The following is a 24,025-nucleotide window of genomic DNA, read 5'->3' on the forward strand; positions in this document are numbered from 1 at the left end:
TTTAGGATTTAGGACATGTTTGGCTCGCTAGATGCAGGTCTTTTGATTTGATGTCAAAAGAGGCGACACTATAGGCTGTCCTTTTAACGTATTGACCGGCTGAGGAGCTGCTTAGATCCGTAGGCGACCTGCGCGTTGTGATGAGGATGAAATGATGATGAAGACAAGTAACACACCCAGCCCCTGTGCCAGCGAAATTAACCAGTGATGGTTAAAATTCCCAACCATGCTGGGAATCTAACCCGGGAACCCTGTGACCAAAGGCCAGCACGCTAACCATTTAGCCATGGAGCCGGACAAGATTTAGGTAATTACCATATTTCAAAGGTCAGGGGGTACTATGTGTAGTAGGATTGTCCTTCTCCCCTGGCTTTCCATAGATACTGTAAAGGTTTACGATAAATAAATAATGAATGAATGATTTTTACACTGGTATGTAACAATTTGGTTCCAGGAAATGCTAAATTGACACCTCACCTGTAACCTCTACACCATTTTCATCCCATAAAATGTCTCCCATATGAACTACGACCATTCAAGCGGCGTTTTAACTCTCCGGTACGTATGCTGCAGTATTGGAGGTATGCACATAGTTCTTGACCATGCAAGCAGCGTGCATATGTTCGACCTCGCAAGCGTCAGTCGCCAGTCTGAATCTCAGCTTTAAATACAGTGAGACAGTTATCACTACAACACCGTATTTTTGTATGTAGAAGTTACTTTAAGTACGAGTCGACTCGACGGGTGCGCAATGCATTTGTTCAGCAATTTCCTGGTGAAGTGCCACCTTCACGAGCACAGATTCACATAATCGTAAATAAATTTGAAACTATTGGCTCAGTGCTCAATAAAAAGCATGCGCGCACACTGAAATTCTAACAGAGCAAAAGCTAGATGACATTGGTGTGAATTTTGAACGGTCACTGAACTAATCACTCACAAAATTAGCACAAGTAGGGGTTTTGGTTCCTTCTGCCCACAGAGCTATAAAGCACATCAAACCGTACAGGTTTACATGGGCCCATTGTTTAAAACCTGCTGATGTAGCCACAAGAGTGAGATATTGTGAGTGGTAACTTGCATCATTGAATGATCATTTATTCGACCCACAGCTTGTGTTCTTTTCGGATGAGGCCTCGTTTCATCTTAATGGTGTTTATGAAGCGCCTCATTATGATAGGAAGATTGGTGTTTGGTGCGCTGTTAGTGCAAGACGAATAATTGGGCCTACTTTCTTTGAGACAACAGTAAATGCAGAGAGGTACCAAGATGACATTTTGACGCTGTTCTTCAATCGGTTAACAGAAGAAGAAAAATCGCGTGAGTGGTTTCAACATGATTCAGCCCCTGCTCATACAGTAGAAGATTCCCTTTTTACAATCTCGGAAGTGTTTTCAGACAGAGCGATCAGTGCTGGTCTATTTACCCCTCGTTCTCCAGAAGAAAAAGTGTATCGAACAAATTCTCACACACTGGAGGAGCTGAAAGAAAACATTACGATTGAAATCAGAAACATTACAGTGGCAGAACTCACTCGCGTCATTCAGAATATGGTTACCAGGTACAATGCCTGTATAAACTAGGAAGGACAACACTTGCAGCATCTTTTATAAGGCAAGATTTCATATAAGATCATATAGATGCTTAAAGCAGGGAGATCACTTGCGACATAAGTTTGGCTGAGAGTAACGTAGAGTACAAACACTGTGTGTTCGGTCTTAGTTTATATGGGAGACACTGTAGATTGTGCACTCTTTACACACTGCAGACTCCCCGTGGTGAGATCAAGATAAGCTGATTGTGAGGTCTGAATGCCAACATACTTTCTACAGTTTTCTTTAGGTCTCGTAACTACATTTCTTCTTGATTCGGTTTGCCCACCTAAGGAGGTTTTTTGAACTTATTAGCGCTTTTATAGGTTTTTCTTCTTCTCTTCCCAATATCTCTTTATCATCTTGTATTATTTTTAGGTGGTTCAGTTCATCCTGTATTTAGTCGGGTGGGCTTTGCAGAAAATTTGTGTTTGTGAATTAAGGTTCCCTAAATACATTTGCAATGAGAGAGTAAAATTTTCAATTTCTTTTGAACTTTGCTAAAAAAAATATATATATATATATATATATATATATATATATATTTTTTCCCTTCATCATCATCCTAAACCATCTCCAGTTTCCCAGGTGTGGTATATGAGCCTCCTCCATATTCCCATATTCCCTTGAAAAAGCATATTCGTAAATGGGAGCAAAGTGCAATATAATGGCTTCCTATACAAAATGTATAGGGATAGGGCAAAAGGCGCATATTACCCGGATAGTGTAATAAATGGGAGCACCAGTCTTGTCGAGGTTTTACCTTGATGGAAACCCATAATTAAACTTATGGTATTGTGATCAACACAAACTGCAAGATCTAACTGGTAGAAAGGTATACATGGGTTTTCATTGGCTGATATGTTAGTTTAATAAAACACGGCCAGAACTGCATTATTATATTTTATATATTTTAGAACAGAAATGAGAAGACTACAAAATATATTGTACAATATACATTTTTACAATCAAAAGCAGCACAGTGACAACAAAAACTTTCACAACCACTTCAATCAAAAGTTTGCTACATCTCAAAACAACTTCAGCAACAGTATTTCAAAATCTGCAATCTTATCAGTCCTTAACATTGAGCAAAAAGCAACTTTCCCCCAACTTACTGATAAGATTCCACAGCCAAGGAATAAAATACAGGGCAGGCAGTGTCCAGAAAGCAAATGGCACAACATTTCTCTTATCATTAACACCGTTTAAACTTTTTTTTTTTCCAACTGTCCAGTGAGTGGCTGAAAATGAGAGGGGTATAACTATATTTTCAACAATTTGAGAACACTGACTTCAAAGTTTTGTTGGTTATTCGAAATTCTGGGTGTAATTTGGATTCAATTTATTAGCAAATACATTAGAAGTCATTCCAGAAAGAATTCATAATGGTGAACAATTTACATGCTATTACGGAATGTGAATATATATCCTATTTCTCGTAAAAATCACAGAAGATTAAAAAAACAATTGATATGAAACGGTGATCAGGTTGATCAAAACTTACATTTCCAAGGATGAGGTTCACATTGCAGCTTACTCAATTATTTTTTAATTCCAATACTATGTGAACATGCATGTTCAATTTCATTCTTAAAAATGGTAATATTACTACTCCAGTGACTTCTGTGGGAAATGTGTCAATTTTCTTACTAAAACAGTGCCACGTAACTCAACTGCTCATGTATCACAAAAACATATTTAAAGCCCCAGTAGAGTAACATTTTTGCTATAAATTTCAAGGAAATAGCCTTTCTGAAATTTAATCAGATGTGAGCGTATACACTAACCTTTGAAATTAGTGATGCACACTGCTGTATCTTGAGAAGTATCACATTCTTATTTAATTTCAGTACGGTACCTAGTATTAGCAACTTACCGGACAGGATGAGTTGCAGATCTTACTCCTAGGTGAAAAGACACTTTTTCTTTGCTACTGGCTTTATGTTGCACTGACAAAGATAGGTCTTATGGCAACTATGGGATAGGAAAGGGCTAGGAGTGGGAAGAAAACAGCCGTGGCCTTAAATAAGGTACAGCGCCAGCATTTGCCTAGTGTGAAAATGTATGGTAAACTACCAAGAAACCATCTTCAGGGTTGCTGACAGAGGGGCTGAAAAGCTCCTGAAAAGATTAGCTGAGGAAACATATATAGCTGCAGCAACTAGGCTGGGCCTTTAGAGTATGACAACTATGATGCAAATTAAAGCCTTTATTTCCGAGTTAACAACAACTATGATCCGCAATGTTATTCGCACATTTATTACTTGACAATGTTGTCCATTTTTGTTTGTTTTGAATTGAATGTTTAGAGAGCGCTCGCAGTGCACGTAGCGAGAATTTGATACGGAACATAATCAATCGTACTCGATACAAATCTAGCTTTCAGAAATACATGAATGAGGAGATGAATTGACAGTTTCAACAGACAGCTTTTTATAATGCAAAATAAAACACACCAGCAAAACTTCAAATAATGGATCAATTACCAAAACTGGCAAAAAAATATAGTGAAAACTACATGTTACACCATGCAAAAGAAATGTTAAATTATCCTAAATTACTTACATATTTAAAAAAGTCACTTACAAAACTAAATTTGAACAGTTATCTTACAAAGCCTTCAAAAAGGAATCCAAAGTTATCTGCTTTAGTCTTAGGCCACTCATTGGATAGTCACCAAATCTTCTACTGATGCATTGTTTACTAGGTAAAATGTCTTTAGAACATCTCAAGCACTCACAACTGCAGACCACATTGATACATCGGTGATGTCCCCATCCTTCTCAGTCTTATCAGATTCATCTTTTGTGTCAGTAAACCTAACAAGTTTAATAATTTGTTCTTGGACAGTTCCCCGCACACAGGCACGCCTTCAGTCTGAGAAGTCACGTGATTTCATGTCCGATACTTCAAGATCAGGAAGTTCCTTTTGAATAACTTAGCTTTCTGTTTCACTATGTCAGAAGCCAGTGAGTCTGAAACATGCAACAACTGCGTCGGGAAATATGATTTCCCACAACACTGTGATACGTCCGATAGCTTCCAATACTTTCCATTTGAATGGTTTCTTTACTTCAAGCCCATGAGCTCACCATTACATGAGATAATAATCATCATATTGGTCCGTATTGAATGTAGTTCATAACCGAGGAAAAACTTGGTTTATCCACCTATTCAATACTATAGAATTCAATCTATGACATTGATACAAGTTACATTAGCATTGTAGACAAGCACTGGCAGAGTTAAATGATTTTTGTCTTCATCATTTTTTTCAAAGTCACTATCCAATATGAGGAGGAGCTTCCTTCATCCGTGGTATACAGTTTGCCATGAATCATGAAATAAGGTACCACACTGTGTTGAAGCTACCTACATAAATGCTAATACACTGGCAGTGAACAGCAATTAAGTGGGAAATGCCGAGGGTGAAGGTACTCGAACCCTTACCTTCTGATTGTCCTTGACATCTGGTGACTCTACTACTAACTATAGACTTGCAAGACAACTACTAGATATCGTGAAGGTCGAACTTCTCCAGCAGTCTACCGTAGCGAAGCACAAGAAAGCCCAACAACAACACACAACTGCTACTCGGCACAGCTCTCTCCTGACTGCAAGAATAGTCCACTGGGGTGAAAAGGCTAGGCATTCTTTCCTCCTCAAATTGCCTCACATAATCTTACCACTGGAGCTGGTTCAGTCATCTACTTCCTTTCTGACTTGGCTTTCATCTCCTATTTTTCACACCCATTTCTATTCAGTGTTAATTTAAAAATGAGGAGTTATTTGTGGTATAGCATAGGATGATTCACAGGAAGTTACCTCCCATACAACCTAGGGCTCCAGGGTCAACATTTACTAATTTGAAAGTTATTTCTTCAGTTTAAGGAATAAAACAGAAAATGTTTTAAAGAAAACTAACCTAATTTTATTTGACTGCTAGTCTGAAGCTGAAAAGATGTGAGAATTAATTGCTTCATACAGAAATGTTTAATCGTAAGTATGTGGCCAAGTGACCAAAGGGAATGACAGCAAATAAAGGACATGTTGACATGTAGGATTTTTGGGCTTATGCCATGGAAAGAATATAATGTGAAATTTATTACGTTTCGCAGAGAACTCTGCTCTGCGTCTTCAGAAGAAAATCTTGACTGTGAGCGAGGAACACTTCTCCAATAATGAAGGTTTGAATTTAGCCGTTAGTAATAGGAAGTAGTACAGTAATTCGTCACCAGATGGCTCGCCGCATGCTGGCAGCTGATGGTATCATCAGAGTCGGTCTGGGAAGGAGGCATAACAGGTGTGCACACGTATGAAGGTATGACACCAGCACAAGCCTGGAATGGAACATCTGGTGATAAATGTACGAATCTGGAAAACACTAAAACAAAATAACGATAGTGTAAGGAGAGGGAAGGAAACTACCTACGTAATCCTTAATGGCTGGCAACACTAAATACTACAGGTCTAGAATTGAATGGGAAGCTGTGGAAATACATAGAAATCCTGACAATTTCAACAGGGACACTGGCTATCAAGGTTTTCTTCTTAAGACGTGGAGCAAGGTTCTCTGCGAAACGTAAAAAATTTCACCTTGTTTTCTTGACACAGCGTAAATCTACAATTACATGCCATTAAAGCATCAATGGTAACAAAGGACACGTTTTAGACATAGCAAGATCGTACCGTTCAGGACTCCAGCCATAGGAATTTGTGAGATTTGTAGCGAATGTCCTGACAAGTGAGTAAGAGCAGTGTAATTTCGTGGTTAAAACATTAACTGAAAAGAAATATTCCCAATGAGTATGAGGAAAGAGATGTGAGAGAGACTCTACAAGTTAATTTGAATGTATTGTGTAGCTCGTATCTCTTCTTCATACAGCATCTTGACTTCTTCAATTAAAGTTGATAGTATAGAATGCATTTTAAAAACTATCCATTGCTGTAAATGTAACTAAGAAGCTTTTCACTCTGTGGAGCATACAAGTTCAATATAAATATTACACTATAACATACCTGTAAAAAACACCCACATTATTAAATTATTTTTATTCCTTGTTTAACACAGGAGGACATGCATCAGAAATAGATTTTTTTCCCCTATTGTGAGGGATTTAGCGCTTAGGATGGTTGGAGTACAGTTGGACACATTCGGGAGATATTGGAATCATTTGGCGTTTTGTCAGTCACTACCTTTCTCTCTCTCTCTTTTTTTTTTTTTTTTTTTAACGATTTGATTTACGTTGCATCGCCACAGTTAGGTCTTATGGCGATAATGGAATAGGAAAGGCCTAGGAGTGGAAAGGAAGCGGCCATGACCTTAATTGAGGTACAGCCCCAGCATCTACCTGGGGTGAAAATGGGAAGCCACGGTAAACAATCTTCAGTAGTTCGAACCCACTATCTCCCGGATGCAGTCACTATTGCCCACCTCACTGTGCAAGCAGCGGTATGCTATCGGTGGCATCAGCCAGTCGCCACCTCGGCTTTGTGATGGTATCACTATGATTCTTCGTTAACGTGGACCTACAGTTACAGTACTAACATTTGCATCAGTGCGGTGCGTTTTTTTTTTTTTTTTTTTAACAGTTATTTAAAAGATTCATTGTACTACATCAAAGTTTAGCTGTGTGTACAACTGTCAAATAGACTAGAGCACAGTGAAGAGTTTGTACGTACAGTGAATTTATTTTCTAAACTGAACATCTCGTGGGCTGAGTCTTCACAAGCCTTAACACCTTTGTAAAATTTGCAGAACGGAGCCAGCAATAAGATGTTTCTCATTTTATGCATCTTCACATTATACAAAAAAATTTTCGTAAAAAACGACCGCAATCCAAGAAACAGTGAAATATCCCCACAATGTTTCAGAGGGCTCAGAAGAAAATTCAAACAATCCCATTAGTCCGACATGTTCCACGCCCTCGACATCATCAGACACGTATGCTACGCCTAGACAGTGATTCAGTTTGAACTGTACCACATTCTATTATTTAAAGATTTTTCTTTTGTTGAAATTAACTAATTGATTTTTCAAAGTCATGGTGCTTTTTTCTATTTCATAACAGGTCTATAAAAATGATTTATATTGAACTTTCCTAAACTTTGAGCCTTAAACTAATTTAACTATGCAGTACAGTATTCGATATTTAATTAAATTTCGTTTCTACATAACAGAACTACGAAGGTTGATGAAATATAAACAGGATTTTTGTTCCTGAACATCAACAGCTGGTAGGACTGGCCCCGTGCTTCTGCTATGCTTAGGCGGGACCCTTAAGAATGGGGAGAGAGTGCTGTTAGGTATTTCCTGCCGTTTCGTAAGTAACACTCACGATGTCGGAGCAACAGGTGCATCCCTCCATTGCACAACACATAATTATAAAAGTTCTTGCTCATGAAGGAGTTACAGCGGCGGAAATTTGCCAGAGTTTGACTGCACAGTTTGGTGATCAAACATTGTGAAGGACGCGTGTGTGTAAGGACCGCCGGAGGAAAGTGGAGGCAACACCAGTGAAAGCCAAGACTCGACTGTCAGTCGGCACTCTTTTTGCCACCATTTTTTTCGATTGGCGAGGCATTTTGCTGACTGATTTTTTGTATGAGCGGCGTACAACCAATGCCGATTACTACTGCGAGCTGTTGAATAAGGCGAGGGTTGCATATCGCCGCAAAAGACGAGACCAACCGATTCGACAATGCGCGGCCCCATACTGCAGCTCTAACTGCCTCCAAGCTACAGGAAATGCACTGGACTACACTTGATCATCCTCCTTACAGCCTGGACTTATTGCCCTGCGATTTCCATTAATTCGGACCGCTTAAAAAAAGCTCTAGGAGGGCAACGATTTGCAAATTATGAGAGTGTGGAAGACTTCGTGCACAACTGGCTGGTGATACGACCCTGTTCTTTTTAAGATGAGGGCATCAAAAAGCTGCCTATATGTTGGGACAAATGCATTTCCAAAGCGGGAAACTATGTGGAAAAATAAATTGTAATTACCCTGTGTTTTTCAACAAATGAATTTAAATAAAAAATAAAATCCCATTTATATTTGATCCCCCCTTGTATATACTTTTAATCTTTTTATTGTTATTGATATTATTAATATATGTTTTAGGTCGCACCAACACAGATAGGTCTTATGGCGATGATGGAATAGGAAAGGCCTGGGAGTGGGAAGCGGCCGTGGCCTTAAGGTGCCTGGTGTGAAAATATGAAACCACAGAAAACCATCTTCAGGGCTGCCAGCAGTGGGGTTTGAACCCTTTAATCTTTTTGCACTGTAATATTTTCTGTTGTGTTTAATAAACAACAATTGTTTACTTTTATATGTTAACACTGTAGTTTTCATTTATATCCCCTCGTTTAAACCAGGTTTCTAAAAGTGGCCTTCATAATCCGGCACTGGCTGATCCCCGAGCATGTCGGAATGTCGCGTTCCCACTGTATTGTGTTTTTATTTTTACAGGTATATTAATATATACTATTTATATTTAACCTGTGTGTTCGACAGACTGGAAAGCTTTTAATTTAAATTTAACTGAGTTGACACTGGAGCATATGGCTTCCTTCTTAAACTATCTACTGCTGTCAACAGGATTAGAAATTACTTACTAAGGAGACCTGTATGGTCCTCCGTGCTATTCTATCACCGCACTGAACTACAGTAAACAATATCGTGAATAATGGAGCCTAAACGTTCTTGAAGCAATAGATAGTATAAGAATACTTCAAGTTGTTCAAATCAACTGAGTGGCTCAGTGCCATCGCGGCTCATTTTGACATTTTCAGTGTAATGAGTAGAAAATATTCTATTCTATCCATGCCACTTATGACTAACAGCTTCACTGTTTCTGTAACGTGCTGCCACCAGTGAGCAGCCTGGCACTATAAAGATCACTGTGATATGAGTCGTACATGACTAAGTGCTGAGATGGTGGTGAGAGTTCATCGGTATCTGACTTATCTATTGTAAGGAACGATGAGAGGACGTATCAGACGGAAGAAAATATCTCCACTAATGAATCGGGTATGTCCAACGTCTTTATACCAGGAAACTAGTCGACTATCACTGCATCAGAAAAAAAAAAAAGAAACCTCATTTCTACGTCACTCACATGGTCAGCAGCATGGAATGAGATCACTAAGAGGAAAACATCTATCGCAGGACAAAAAGTGCAGTGGTTTCAGATTCCATACATTGTTCTCCATAAGGACAGTCCACTTAAGTTCACATCTATTCGACAACTTTCAAGAACTTGTTCCAGTAACTGTTGATTTGGGCTGGTCGCGCCGGTGGATTTAGGAGCACAACCCCACTCTTGTATCCTCAAGGGCTCAGGATAACGACTCCAAAAGAGACTGACCTATTGGAGTTGTTGAAGTACATCCCCCCCATTCATCATCAGTTCCACAGAAATCTGGCAACGGCGGAGGTAACAGCAGAGGAGAGGGCATATTATAGTTTAATTCCTGTGATAGTGTATGTGTAATTATCCAAGGAGCAAAAAAAAATCTCCCCATTTCTTTACACCCTAAAACATGCTTAATGTCAGAGGGCATAACTTGCAGAATGTGTAGTACTGATACACGTACTAGCGTAACAGTACTTTTCTCACGGTCCAGGTGCTTCAGTAAATGAATTTGAAGGCTGCTATAATTTTAAATCCCTTGTTGAATTTATCCTTCATTTACTCAAAATGTGGCAGATGGTGCTTGGTCACATCAGACACTGAGCCTCCAATCAGCCATTAAATATACAATATTCCCACCTTTAGACACTATGACTGACAAGCCTCTAAACGTAGCCTCTGTCAACTTACAGACTCCAATTGAACAATTCTGTAGTACACAAAGGAATATTCCTTGCTTCTATTGTTCACAAATTTTTCTGCCGATGAATTTTTGTGTCTAAAATTGCCAACCTTTCCTCACACCTGAGCAGTTTGTGGTAGAGATCACAGGTAAATTACATGGACCACATTAACTGCAGCTGTGAAGCTCTAAGTAAAAGTGAAGAGAAAGTTGGAGAAGAAGTGAAATGGAAAACTGTATACTCAAATGGCATGTTGGAGGTTCTGTCGCTATGCTGCTTTTTGTTTGAGTCGATTAACATTTGATGCTATTGCCTGGGTCTGTCTTCGACGACGATGGTACGGCACATGACGTCGTAGCCTGTGCGATAGTGTTTGAAGAAGAAGAGCACGAATGTCAGGGGAAGAAGCATGGCTAAGACTAGATTCTTCATCAGGGAGCGTGCAGCGGACCAGCGAAAGATGATATCCGTACCGGGCTCCACAAAAACCACCTCGGGTGGCCGACCCTCGATGTTGGACACCTTCTCGCACTGAACCACTCTGATTCTCATCAGAGCTTTACCTGGAGTAGCTCCTCTTCCCCTTCCAGTAAAGTCTTTTCTCATCCAAAATGCCTGAAGAGAGAAATAAAACCAAATAAAGTGAAATATCCATAGATGTGCAATACAAGACTCTTACATCTACCAAAGTTTACAATAAATCTATATATATAAAATAAGAGTTTTGTCTGTACATTGCTCAGAATTTTAAAAGAATGGTATTGCTGTAGCGGTCATGTCCACACTAACAAGGAAATGCATTTTTTACTTTTCCGTAATTTCTGTCTGTCTGTATGTATGTACACGCATCACGAGAAAACGGCTGAAGAGAATTTAATGAAAGTCGGGGGATGTGCCACTACAATTTAGGCTATAAATAATTTTATTCACGCTGAGTGAAATGGTAGTTTAGGGGAAGGCCTAAAATTTAATCCTCAAATATTTACATTATTTACATTATTAGGGGTCCTATCGATAAATACTACATAACATAAGTTATATAGAATTACATTTCCAATCAATTATGTCTTATACATTTTTACCGTACCAGCGATGATAACACAGATATTAATGAATTTGTATTTTTGTTGTTAAGTCCACATCAGTGCCGAGCCACGAGAAAATGGGTTAACAGAATTTGATAAAAATCGATATACAGAGTTGGGGAATAAGAAACTACAGTCTAAGCTATAAACAAATTTAATCAGTCTGGATGAAATTGTAGTTTAGGGCAAGGCGCCTAAAATTTAATTTTTAAATACCGATGTTATTGGTCCTATTGAAAAGTACCACATAGCAAACATTATAGAGAATACATAATTTATGTTTTATTCAGTTTTACCGTACAGTCTATGATAAGAGGAGTATTTCAGAGTCATAAGAAAACTAAATGTGAAGGTCTACAATATCTGATAGATGGGGTTACTGCTACATATGGAGAATAACAGCCTGACTGAATATTGGCGGGAAATAGGTGGGGAGTTAGAAAACTAATATTTAGCATGACATTCCTCCTGTTCATACATTTTCTGATACTGCTTGCACGTAACACACTGGTTCATCATAATAATCCAGCTATTCGATCCCTATTCTGATGCGCCGTTTTGAATGAGGCGTGTGCACACATAAGGCAGAGGCTCGCTTAGTAGTTGTATGACCTGATCTAGAATTACAATTTAGGCCTATTCCAAGTTATAGCACCACAATTCACTAAATAACAAAAAATTAAACCCTGAAAAAATCCGTTTATCAAGAAAACCTCCTTCCTTTTTCACTTTTATTAACTTCTAAATTCATTTTATTCCAAATTATCAGTGAAGAGGGGGTTTCTCCTCTGGCTTGGAGGAAACATTTGCCTCCAAGTCCGATAGATTTTTCCGCTGCCAGTGTAATGAATTGACATTTTCTAACTCATCGGGTATGCCCGTGTTAAACAGATAAGTAAGAGGGCATAGGTTTTGCCCTGGGACTCTACACTATTCCCCCCTGCCCCCGCCTTCACTCCGCCCCCTGCCCCACGAAATTAAAGAAGGTTCACGGCTAACGGTTGTCTGCAGCTTGGTCATTCCAGCTTTGGACTGTTAGATCGGCAGCATAGTACTGTTCTTTAAAACTGAGAAAATGTGTGGTCTTTAATTTGATAGAGTATTTTATATGATAATATTGCTTTTAATCGCGACATTCCTACTAGCGTCATTGTACTGATCTATGTTGGTTTCAGTTAGGAAAACCACTAAGACAGTCTTTCTGAGGATGTAAAAAGGCAGGTGGAGAGCGAGTGTGTGCCATTATATTGAAAACTCTCCAACCTGATTGTGACTGATGGCAGGCAAGAAGGTCTACCATTACAAAGAAAATTCCCTAACCCAGTCTTCACATAAGAAAAGACGTTTGATGACTTCCCCATCGCGTTTCTAGGGTAACGTTAAGAGCTATGCAATTTAATACAATTTTGCTCACAACATGAACACTACCTAGAATGTACAATTCCGTAGTGAAGCACAGGTACATCAGCTAGTTATTATGATAAATTGTTAATAAAACATTAAATGAAAACACTTTTAACCCGACAGCGTGGAGTGTCATGTAGAACACATCATCCAGTAGCCGTCTCTGCTGTTGAGTGACGTGTCTGACACGCATTGTGCCGCATCTGCATTGTCGTTCCATCTTGCGAGTTTCCTTCCAACTATGTCGAGGTCCAGATAAAGCTTCATTCTTTCATTTCATATATCTATCGATCCATTTTAACGATTTTTCACCTTGTTATCAATGTGGAAAATTCATCAACTATTTGCTCGTGTACTTTTCCCACAATGGTGTCGGGTAACAAGGATAATTTTTCTACCATTGCTATACAAGGTTATATTAAATGAATGTATTAGTAATTATGAGGATAGTATAGTTCAGTTCTTATGAGTTTCGACTTGACATTTGAGCGCTACTTTTTGGCGGAAGGTGAGTAAATTAATAAACAGCCAATCATAGGCAGCCGATAACTCCGATAGAGCGCGTTAGCACTCATGGTCCTCTATTACACTTGTGCTCGGTTCTTTCCGCGGTCTTTGTCAATTCACTCGGTCATTCTTGACAAAGCACCAACAATGACGGCTAGAAATAATGAGTTAACTGAGCGCTTGAAGGAGCACATTATTTTGGTTTGCGATAACATAAAGAAGGGGGGAGCTTGTGTACGTTGTGAAACAAAAAGTCCTGCTACACAGTTTACGTGGTGGATGAAATATCCAGGAGAGTGAAACCTCAACAAACGATGACAATGCCGATAGTGACTCAGAAATGAGTGGTGTATTCCCCTTGTAGGATTTTTTTCCTTCCTTAGGAGAAATTGAATTTATAAGCAACGCAAACTCTTCTAGATGGTGAGTTAGAGATTTCATTTCATTTTCTCGCGTTTTATCTGTCCGAGCATTGATCTTTTTAATCTTATAGCCTTATACTAAATATATTATTGTTTATCTTATGCGGGTTATGCATTTTTTTTCTGCAAAGAACAATTGATTCTGGACTTACATTCGAGTATGTACATTTCCGTTCGTGTTGTGAATCAGCTGTTTGTACTCGTAACAATATGGCACCAATGTCTGACTTCCGGTTAACCGTCAAGTCGAAACTCATAAAAACGGAACTTTAGTTATAATTTTTTTTGCAAGTTGCTTTATGTCGCACTGACTCAGATAAGTCTTATGGAGACGAGTTATAATTTTAGGGGTGATTCTGATGACAGTGATGTTGACATTGTCGAATTAGACTGTGATGAGGCAGAAATGATACAGAAGAGACTGTTGTTTCATGCTAGATGTGGGAGTGCTGTGTGTAATTCTTACTGGGATAACACGGGTAATTACGTAAGAAATAAACATTTTGTAATGTCTTTTCACCCCAAAGTTTAGCTCTAAATGTGCAACCAGTAAAGTCTTTCAGAGATTTTTTTTTCCCACTGAACTCATCCAGCTGAGTGTAACAGAAACAAATCACTACACTTAATGGTACATAAAGTCCCAAGGAATGTTACTTCCATTTCGATCTAGGGTAAGGGAATTGATTCCAGTCAATGAAAACGAGATGTATGTTACCTTTGCCCTCTTCATGTTGTTGGGAGTAGCACAGAAACTAAATTTTAGGTCTTACTCTTCAAAAATTGTTGATTCATATCTTTAGACAAATTTGAATCCATGTGCGAATTATCTCACTTCAACAAGACTAAACACACTATATATGGTGGAAAAAGCTACTTCCAATATAATCAAAACTGGTTGGAAATTAATAGAGATATGGTATCATAAAACAGTTTGGTGTTCATGTATGCTAGCCTTTAAATGTCCAGTGAAAGTTCCTCGCGCATCCAGTGCAGGCTAGATTTTTAAATGCTCCCGCTCAGAAGGGTTAACAAAAAAAGTTAATTTCCCAATTGAGTATTTAAATATTTAATCTCTAAGAATATTCTTTCATTTTTAACTTTTAATGCTGTTAATACTCTTCTGAGTGTCTTTAACAAATGGCCGATAGGCTCCGAGAAGTCTTGTTTTTATATACTTCACATTTCTGTGATCACTGCTACAATCTGGTGGCGAGATTATAAGTTCCAACCATTGTAGTCATGGAATACAGAGTGTAAGGCAGCTATTGCTGCATCTTTCTTTCTTTAAACCTTTATAATATCGGAAATGTAGAGCCATTCCTTATGTCAATATAGGGCGACACATGCAGCTGCTAACGAATACCGATATTTATGATGAAATATCAACATGCGAGACAGTGCAAGGGAGGAAATAAACAAGTCTACGAAGAATCAATATTCAATATCAAGGTAGTTTACATCCATATATTTCATAATATTGATGTTAACCTTATCACAAAATCCTATTATCACGGAGTCCACATATATCGGTGTGATAATTTGCATGACTTGGGATGTATCTGTATGGCCCTTCGCACATGGAGCTTCACGCAAGCTGACCGACAGGAAAGCAAAATGCTAGCTGCATGAAGGTAAGCTACAAGCGCGCTACTTTTACAGCGTGCATCCATCAACGGAGCGACACAACCTGGGAAGAGATCGGGGAATTCGTGTATTTTCGAGTTGTAATTTGTGTACCTTCTACAGCGATTCTTCCTTGTGTTCAGACCATCAAGCGATGAAGAAAATATGGTTTTCTACTATTATTACACTGCACTACGACGGAGATAAAGGAAATCAAGAAAATACTGGGTTCACCCCTACTTAGCTGAATGTACATCGTAAGCTATTTGTAGCAGCAAAATAACTCCCATTAATAAGCATGGCATGTTTTATAGAACGTCCAAGCAATACGCATATTCTTAAGAAACAAAATTTCCATGTTTCACTTCTGTACAAAATGTCCCCTTTCTCAACTTCCTCGATGAACCAGGCTTTCATGGTGCTTGACCATTATATGACCATATGAAATGGAGATTGCATTTTCAACATTTTTCGTCATTTAGAGCTTATGTGAAAGCTGAAAATGTGGCAGATGTTCCTTCAAGCAGCTTCAGCCAGGAAGCACTTCTGGCTCTCTATGCTATTCTAACTCGTCGCTTGACACAGAACACAACAATCAAGCGGTGCGGATTCGTCGCTTCAAGCTCGCGACTTACACTGCATGTAGCTTGTGACGTGCATCCTCCATTTTGCCAGTTCGTCGCTTCCTAACTGCTTGCATGAAGCTCCGCTGATGGATCCCCGTACCCTAACAGAGGAAGTGTCGACTGAGCTACAAAGTGGCACCAGAATTCTGCTTGCGTGAAGTGCCATGTGTGGAAGGCCTAAGCATTTATTTCCAGTGAACAATTTTGTAAGTAAACATGTGGCACACTCTCCTTTTGGCTTTCTTGTCAAGTTAATTTTATGGACTTGGAACCTTCAATTTTTTTTCCCTCTCTTTTTTCATTTACTGCCTCCCCACACGAAAGTGCTCATGCTATCAAACCTCCGTCAAGTGCTTTATATTTCTCAAACAGAATTCTGTTTGATTCAATTTTGCTAGACATGAGTAGTGGAGTGGAAATGTTGAGTGTTCGGTCCAATCATCAATGATCAGCATTTGGGGCTGTCGGACAGGTGGCAGATTCCCTCTCAATTGTTTACCTGGCTTTTTCTTCAATGTTTTCAAAGAACTTAGAAATTAGGTTCAATTCGATGAAGTGTGAGCAGATCTTAACTCACTTATAAGTAACGTTCTAAGCTGAAAAGCAAATTACAGTATTGTAGTACTCTGACTCAACCATGTCTCGCACACACTGTGTAGTGGTACACTGAAAATGCAGCCTGTTTAACAGTGTCGCATTCCTCTAGCTTATCGGGTGAGGGAAGAAACAAAGGTAAGAAATGAAATGGCGGATGGCTTTTAGTGCCGGGAGTGTCCAAGGACAAGTTTGGCTCATCAGATGCAGGTCTTTTGATTTGAAGCCCGCAGGCGACCAGTGGACCATGAATGATTAAGATGACACATACACCCAGCCCCCGTGTCAGTGGAATTAACCAATGACGGTTAAAATACCCAACCCTGCCAGGAATCAAAGACGGGACCCGTGTGACCACAGGCCAGCACGCTAACCATTTAGCCATAGAGCCGGGCACAAATGGAGACAGCTGCCATCACTGAGATACGGGGAGGATTAAGGGGGACAGTTCGACCTTCACAGACGTGCATAACGCAGGGTGTTCCTTTTAGTATTTATAATGACACATGAAGAAAAACTGATGCGAGATATAAGCAAGGTTTATTTTTTTGCCTCAATTTCATATTAAAAAATAGGAAAACAAGAGTAAATACAGTATAGGCCTAATAATACCAGATTTGATGACTGTTTCACACTTGATGTCCTTCCCATTTTTGCACCCACTTGCCCTTAGAGGAGATTCTGGAGTTGGATCTCAACTGGTCCTCCAGTCTAGGGAAACATCTGGCTTTAACCCATATGCACTCACCCGCTCTTTGCTCTGACACTGCTAGGAATCTGCCAACTTTTTAGTATGCAACCTGGATGTTGCAAGCTTTCGGTTAAAACAGTATAGTGGGTGATCGACTGCGCGTATTGTCACGGGACCTATTTTATATTATTGAGAAATTCCACACCATTGCTCATGACACAAAAACAGAACAACACAGAAATATAACACATAAAAAATCCCTTCGGAATCTTAAATTTTTCATTAACTTATCCGACACGAACCTAAAATTTGCCTGATTTTGAAATAAGGAAATAATAGAAAACCAATACGACATGAGCCTAACATTTGCCTGATTTGGAAATAAGGAACTAATGGAAAACAAATCACGAGTAAGCGGATGATGAGATTCGAACCTATATCCCAAATACGAACTTACGGCCATATATTTCTCATTCGGTGTAATTATTATTATGTCTAAGGATCGGTGGTAAAGTGTTCGCATCCAGGTACCAAGATCGTAGATTCAAATCCGACAGTCGCAATCGGATATTGGCGGGCGGGAGAAAGTTCATTCGGCATTCCATATCTTACGGTGTTACTACGCGAAAGATCTTTGGTGACATATTTTGTGTTCATTCATGCACAGGGTCACTAATAACTTCTTCCTCACTAACACTGCTGAAATCAGAGCCTATAACATCAAATATGCTTTGAATTTCGCTATTACTGCGCATTTCGCGTGAACAAGCAGCTTACTTCTCAGCCATTTTGTCAACAACAGAATACAGATTTCTCGATCAATATTTTAATCAATTCTCTTTGCCAAAGAAGCATACCAGAGCACTCTGGTGACACTTTGATTGAGACACCAAGAACATATTTCAATTAGAAATGTTTTCGGAAAAAGCCAACAGATGTCACAAATGTCTCCAATATGCGACCTTGCATCCAGGCGTACCAGTCCGCTTGTGAAGGCCTGGCCCAGCCGCTCGAGCGCGCACCAGTCTGCTTACGGGTGCATAGGGGTTAACATTAGATAACCGCTCCTTTTTTCCATTTCCTGATATATACTATCCGCAAAACTTTTAGTGACACTTCGGCTCTCTAGTGCTGAATTGGCAGACCCCTGTTATATTCGAGATGCGGATTGGCAACCTATGACACCAAAAGTGAAACGATTATGCATCGCCGTAAGACATCTGGCAGCGTAATCGCAAAATTTTGAATAATACTGTTATTTTTACAATAAAGTAAAGAAATATAGGCGCAAAATAAACTTTTGAAACCTATTGCAATAGCTGAAGAAAATCCTTAGAAGTCCTTCTTGGAAAAGAACATCACGATCTATACGCAGTGAGCAACACAAACTGATATTATAATGCGCAGTTCAATGCGGAAAACAAAAAACAAAACAAAGATGTTAATAGAAGAGAAATAGGTGTGGATCAAAATATAAATAATGCCTAAAGCAGGTAAAAGATTTTTAAAAAGTATTATATAGAGAGAGGGGTTGAAATAGATAGGAGATGATTAATAGAGCAGGAAGTGGAATGAAGAAAGAAGAAAAGAAAGGATAAGAAGGGAAATAAAGGAGTAGTAGTATAAGGTGGGGCAGGTGGATGGGTTATTGGAGGTAGAAAACGTGGGTAGGAACTGTGTAAGGCATGGAAAAATGAATTTGAGTTTAGAAATTTAGCATTTTTGAAAATGAGAAAGAGGAAATCGAATAGAATATTGGGTTTTTCAGAAATGTCGTTTAAATTGAAATTTGGGTTGAAGTATTGGTCAAGGTGAATAAAACAATTTTCAGTTGTGTTTAGAAGCGAGCCTTTTCTAATAATTTTAAGTATTTCCATGTACTATTCAATTTTGGTGAAGTTATGTTCAGAGTCTTGTATGTGTTGTCCTATTGCAGAGAATGTTATATTTTATGGCGTTGACATGTTTTATTCACCTTGACCAATACTTCAACCCTAATTTCAATTTAAACGGCATTTCTGAAAAACCCAATATTCTATTAGACTTCCTCGTTCTCATTTAAAAAAATACTAAATTTCTAAACCCGAATTTGATTTTCCATGCCTTACACAGTTCCTACCCACGTCTTCTACCTCCAATAACCCATCCACCTGCCCCACCTTAAACTACTACTACTACTACTACTACTACTACTACTACTCTTTTATTTCCCTATCTTATCCTTTTCTTCTTCATTCCACTTCCCGCTCTATTAATAATCTTCTATCTAATTCAACCCCTCTCTATATATAATACTAAAAAAAAATATATATATCTTTTACCTGCTTTAGTCATTATTTATATTTTGATCTTTGTTTTTTTCCCCTGCATTGAACTGCATATTATAATATCACTTATGGTACAGATCATTACAACATTTAAATTTAAACCTTACACCACCTCAAGAACTACCTGACCTTTTATCTTCAAGAAATCACAGACTGTGTAAAAGCGTTTCTCAATTGTTCTAATATTGCACTTTTTAACTTTTTTCACAGTTTTTTTTTTAAAAGTCAACTGTTCTGCATCTCCAAACTTCAAAAATATGTCATACGAGATTCTATAAACATTAATATATATATTTCTACCATCAAGTATATTAACCCTTAGCCCTCTTTTTTTTTTTTTTTCAATGCTCCTGCTTCTCCAGCTTCATTTAAGAATCTGCTTGCAGAGGGATAAGAGACAGCACAAACATATGGACAGCATATTTATAAAAATCAAGTAAAGCAAACACAAAATAAATATAATACAAGTACAATACAATATTCAGGTGCAATGTTTGGCATTTTTAAGGCTGAAATCATATCAGACAATCACTTTTTGTCTGTAATTGTGCACTGTGTGGAACTTCTCAAACCACTCGCCGGGATGTACTCCAGGCTTTTTTCTGCAAGTATTGCTGTCTCACGTCGTAATTCAGGCATACTGTTCACTGCCGTATTTAGGATTACAGTACACCTAAAAGTGCTTTGAATTCAGGAACAATAACATCTATCCATGACCTCCTAATACACTCACGTCTGAGGGGCGTAACGTTTTGAAAGTTTACGCTGGCATAATGGTTAGTCTCGCGCACAATCTCCGACAATAACTCGTCAGTCATAAATAATTGGAAAAAGTTCACTGTTAGGTTTAGTCCCTTGCGCTGGCTTATAACCTGACAATGGGTTCTTTTGAGCCCAAGTCCGTTTCACAGTATTCTCTCCAGCCATTGCAAGTTATCTCATTCCGTACTGACGGTTGTCACTTTACAAATAAAAGTATTTATAAAATCCTCCTTATCAATACAAATCAACTCATCTGTTAGATGAAACAAAGTCTACATGTTTCGACCTATTCTGAAGGCCATTTTCAGTAGCAGAACAATTATTACATAATACAAACAAATTAAAAATCTTGATGAAATGAAATGATAGTGATCATAACAGAGGTGCCAACTATTACGGATTGTCCATAATTATTACGGGTTTCACCTCACGATTACGGAATTACGGTCAAAGGGGAAATTATTACGGAAAAGCTGAAAAATAATTTTCTACGAAAAAAAGAAGGAAACATATTGAGGTACAAAGTCCTCTCGTCTGATGGGTCGTTCTTGATTGTCAAATAAAACTTGCTGACAGTTAAAATGAAAACACTGTGCTAAGCAGTGTAGCGAGACCATCAATATGATGGATTAAAACGTGTGTAACATCTGTAATGAGAAAAGGAATTATGAGTGGATGAAAAACAAGATAAAAAATAATGTAAGGAAAGAAAACTCATTTAACTTACTTGTAAATAAAAGTTGTCTCGAATGGAAATGACCTTGTCAGTCTCAAGTCACACTGACAACTAAGCTTGTGTGTGGCTTACCGTGTATCTGTGCCAATGCGGTTGGGTGGGGGAATGGAGAGGGAGGGACGAGGTGAGTCACGGGAGGAGGGTGTTGAAGGAAGGGCGGGTCTTGTTCTAGAAAGTCGGTAGTGAAACTCGTTTTTATTAATACATTTTTTACAGATAAGGGGGACAAAGGTTTACAATAATATATTTTTCTTTTCATTGATTTCATTCAAGTTGTGCATGGGATTGTTATATTGGTCGATATCTATATAAATATCCTCTAGCATATTAAGAAAGGGACCTTTCTGTTCATAATGTAAGATCTTTAAATCTTGGTAATTGTGTATTTGAAATTTTTCTCTCTCACAACGCTGAAATCCTCCTTGATATTCATCAAACGTTCGATCACATTGGCTTTCCACATTGTCCAGTAAAATCCTTGATAGCATTTTATATGCTACTGACAGCAGAGATATCCCTTGGTAGTTGTTGACATCACTGCGGTCACCTTTCCTAGGTAAAGGGTGTATTATAGCTGATTTCCAGTCATCAGGGATCCTGCCAGTCTCCCAGCAGTCGACCAAGATCCCGTGTATGGCCCCTGTGATCTTATTTCCACCTGCTTTTAGAGCTTCCGCAATGATGCCATCTTCCCCGGGTGTCTTGTAGTTCTTAAGATGTCCGATGGCATTAGCAACTTGCTGCATTGTTGGTGGGTTAGATGGGAGGTTTATTTCTGGAGGATCTTCAACAGGTAATCTTTCCGCGGGCTCTTCGCAATTGAGCAACTGCTCAAAGTAGTTTGCCAAAAGTTCCACATTCCGGCGGTTACAGGTGACCAACTGCCCGCCTGTATTCTTAAAGTGAAGGCATTGTGGTTTATACCCAGAGTGTTCCTCTTTGAAGGCCCGATAAAAGTTTCTAGTGTTGTACATTTTGAATTCTTCATCTAACTTGTCCAGTCTTGACCAATCACAAGATCTTTTCACACGTCTGATGGTCTTACTCGACAGTTTCCGCATTCCGCGCTCATCAACTGCAAGATCGCATTCAGTATTGCACCATCTATGTTGTTTCTTCCTTCGAGGTTGTCTGAGGTTATTGGTCATTTCGCATATGGTGGACTTCAGTTGGTTCCAGTCTTTCATATCTTTTTGTAATATGTCAGTTGCAAAACGTTCTTTATTCTCCGACAGGAATTGGGGATTAATCCTTGGTGGAATTGTGGTAGAAGGTATCTTTCGTTTGGGCAGTAATCTGGTCTTTATTTGTGTGAAGAAATGGTCAGAATCAACATTCCAACCTTTACGAACTCTGACATTCATTATCTCTTTCCTGCATTTTACACTGATTGCAAAGTGATCGATTTGAAATGATCCTATAGCTGCGTTTGGTGACTGCCAGGTGGTCTGGTATTTTGCCTTTCTGGGGAAAACTGTGGACGTGATCTTCAACTGATATAACCTACACAGTTCAATTAAGCACTTGCAGTTGGTGTTTGTTCGTCTATGTGCTGTGTAAGGCCCCAGTATTTCTTGGTACAGTCATTCTTTTCCCAGTTGAGCACTGAAGTCACCTATGAGGATTTTGACATGGTGACCAGGGATCTTAATGATCTCGTTTTCTGCCAGAAACTTTGGACCTTTTCAGGGTTCTTCTTATTGTCATCATTAACTGCAGCATGTGCATTTACAATAGAGTATCCCTTGTTGCCACATCTTAGAGATAACACGGAGATGCATTCGCTAGCTGATATAAATCCGATGACAGAATCCATTATATCACGTCGTATTAGAAAGGCTGTACCAAAAACGCTGAAGCCATGTGTGTTCTTATACGCTGGTTTCCCCTCAGTTACTCTATAACCTTTTGACTCAAAAGCCACATCATCAGAATATCGGATTTCTTGGACGGCTGTAATTGCAATTTTGCGCTTATGCAGGATGTCTGTCAATTGCATGAGATTTCCGGTCTTACAGAGGGTTTGAATATTGATGGTTCCAAAGTGTGTGACAGTTTTGGGTCTCAATAGGTTGGTGATATTGAGGAACTCCGACTTTCCCCGCACGATGAGGTCAGGCTCCCCAGAATCCGAAGGCCTGAATGCGCCACCATTGGTGACAAGAGATTGGATACTCCCTGTGGTAGTGATATCTGCGTTATTGTTTATTATCGTATGTGAACTAGTAAATAAATTTACTAGGGGTGAAGCCTAAACGCCTTCAGGGTTGGCCACTCCAAATCTTATTCAGAAGCGTTGATTACAATAATAATAATAATAATAATAATAATAATAATAATGTTTTCGCACTGCCCTCTTAGCTTAGCAGCAACACCATTTTTTCTTCCCTTCATAACAGGAGCATTATCTGCGTTTGCCATCGAAAAGTCATATCTTTTCAGAACATCCAGGAGAAAATTAGCAACATTAACAACAGTAGAATTGATTTTCAATCTTTTTCAATTCTTTGTTGAAAAACGAGGCAATGACAGGATAGAGCTTATTTACTTTTATTATTTCTACCATCAGTTGAAATTGCAAAAGGTACAGTCTTGAAAGTTTGAATCACCTTACTATCTGCATCACACTAAAAATGAAAATCCATAGCCTCTTTCCAGTCATTCGACCAGGTCAGGAACAGAATGAATGAAGCCGCCATCTAGCGGCGAGGATAGGAATTGTGCTGGCCGCCGAAGCCTGTCGCACTCATCTGGGGCAATGATTAATGAATAACAGATGAAATTAAATGATGCTGGAGAGTGTTGCTGGAATGAAATAGGACAGGGAAAAC

The 24,025-nt window shown here is 38.9% G+C and overlaps 1 protein-coding gene and 1 long non-coding RNA gene across 2 annotated transcripts in view; one reads left to right on the plus strand and one right to left on the minus strand.

Moving 5' to 3' along the window:
- The window catches only part of cbc (crowded by cid), a 121,785-nt gene extending 112,852 nt beyond the window's left edge, over positions 1-8,933 (plus strand). The window contains exon 9 of the transcript XR_010861062.2: positions 8,720-8,933. The gene's annotated coding sequence lies outside the window, so the exon portion shown is untranslated. The remainder of the gene's footprint in view (positions 1-8,719) is intronic.
- LOC136881983 (uncharacterized) overlaps positions 2,483-24,025 on the minus strand; it is a 45,895-nt gene continuing 24,352 nt past the window's right edge. Inside the window, exon 3 of the long non-coding RNA XR_010861063.2 lies at positions 2,483-11,032. This is a non-coding gene — a long non-coding RNA (uncharacterized lncRNA). The remainder of the gene's footprint in view (positions 11,033-24,025) is intronic.

The sequence above is a fragment of the Anabrus simplex genome, chromosome 10 (assembly GCF_040414725.1).
Source record: "Anabrus simplex isolate iqAnaSimp1 chromosome 10, ASM4041472v1, whole genome shotgun sequence".
In the NCBI taxonomy this organism is placed as follows: Eukaryota; Metazoa; Arthropoda; class Insecta; order Orthoptera; family Tettigoniidae; genus Anabrus; species Anabrus simplex.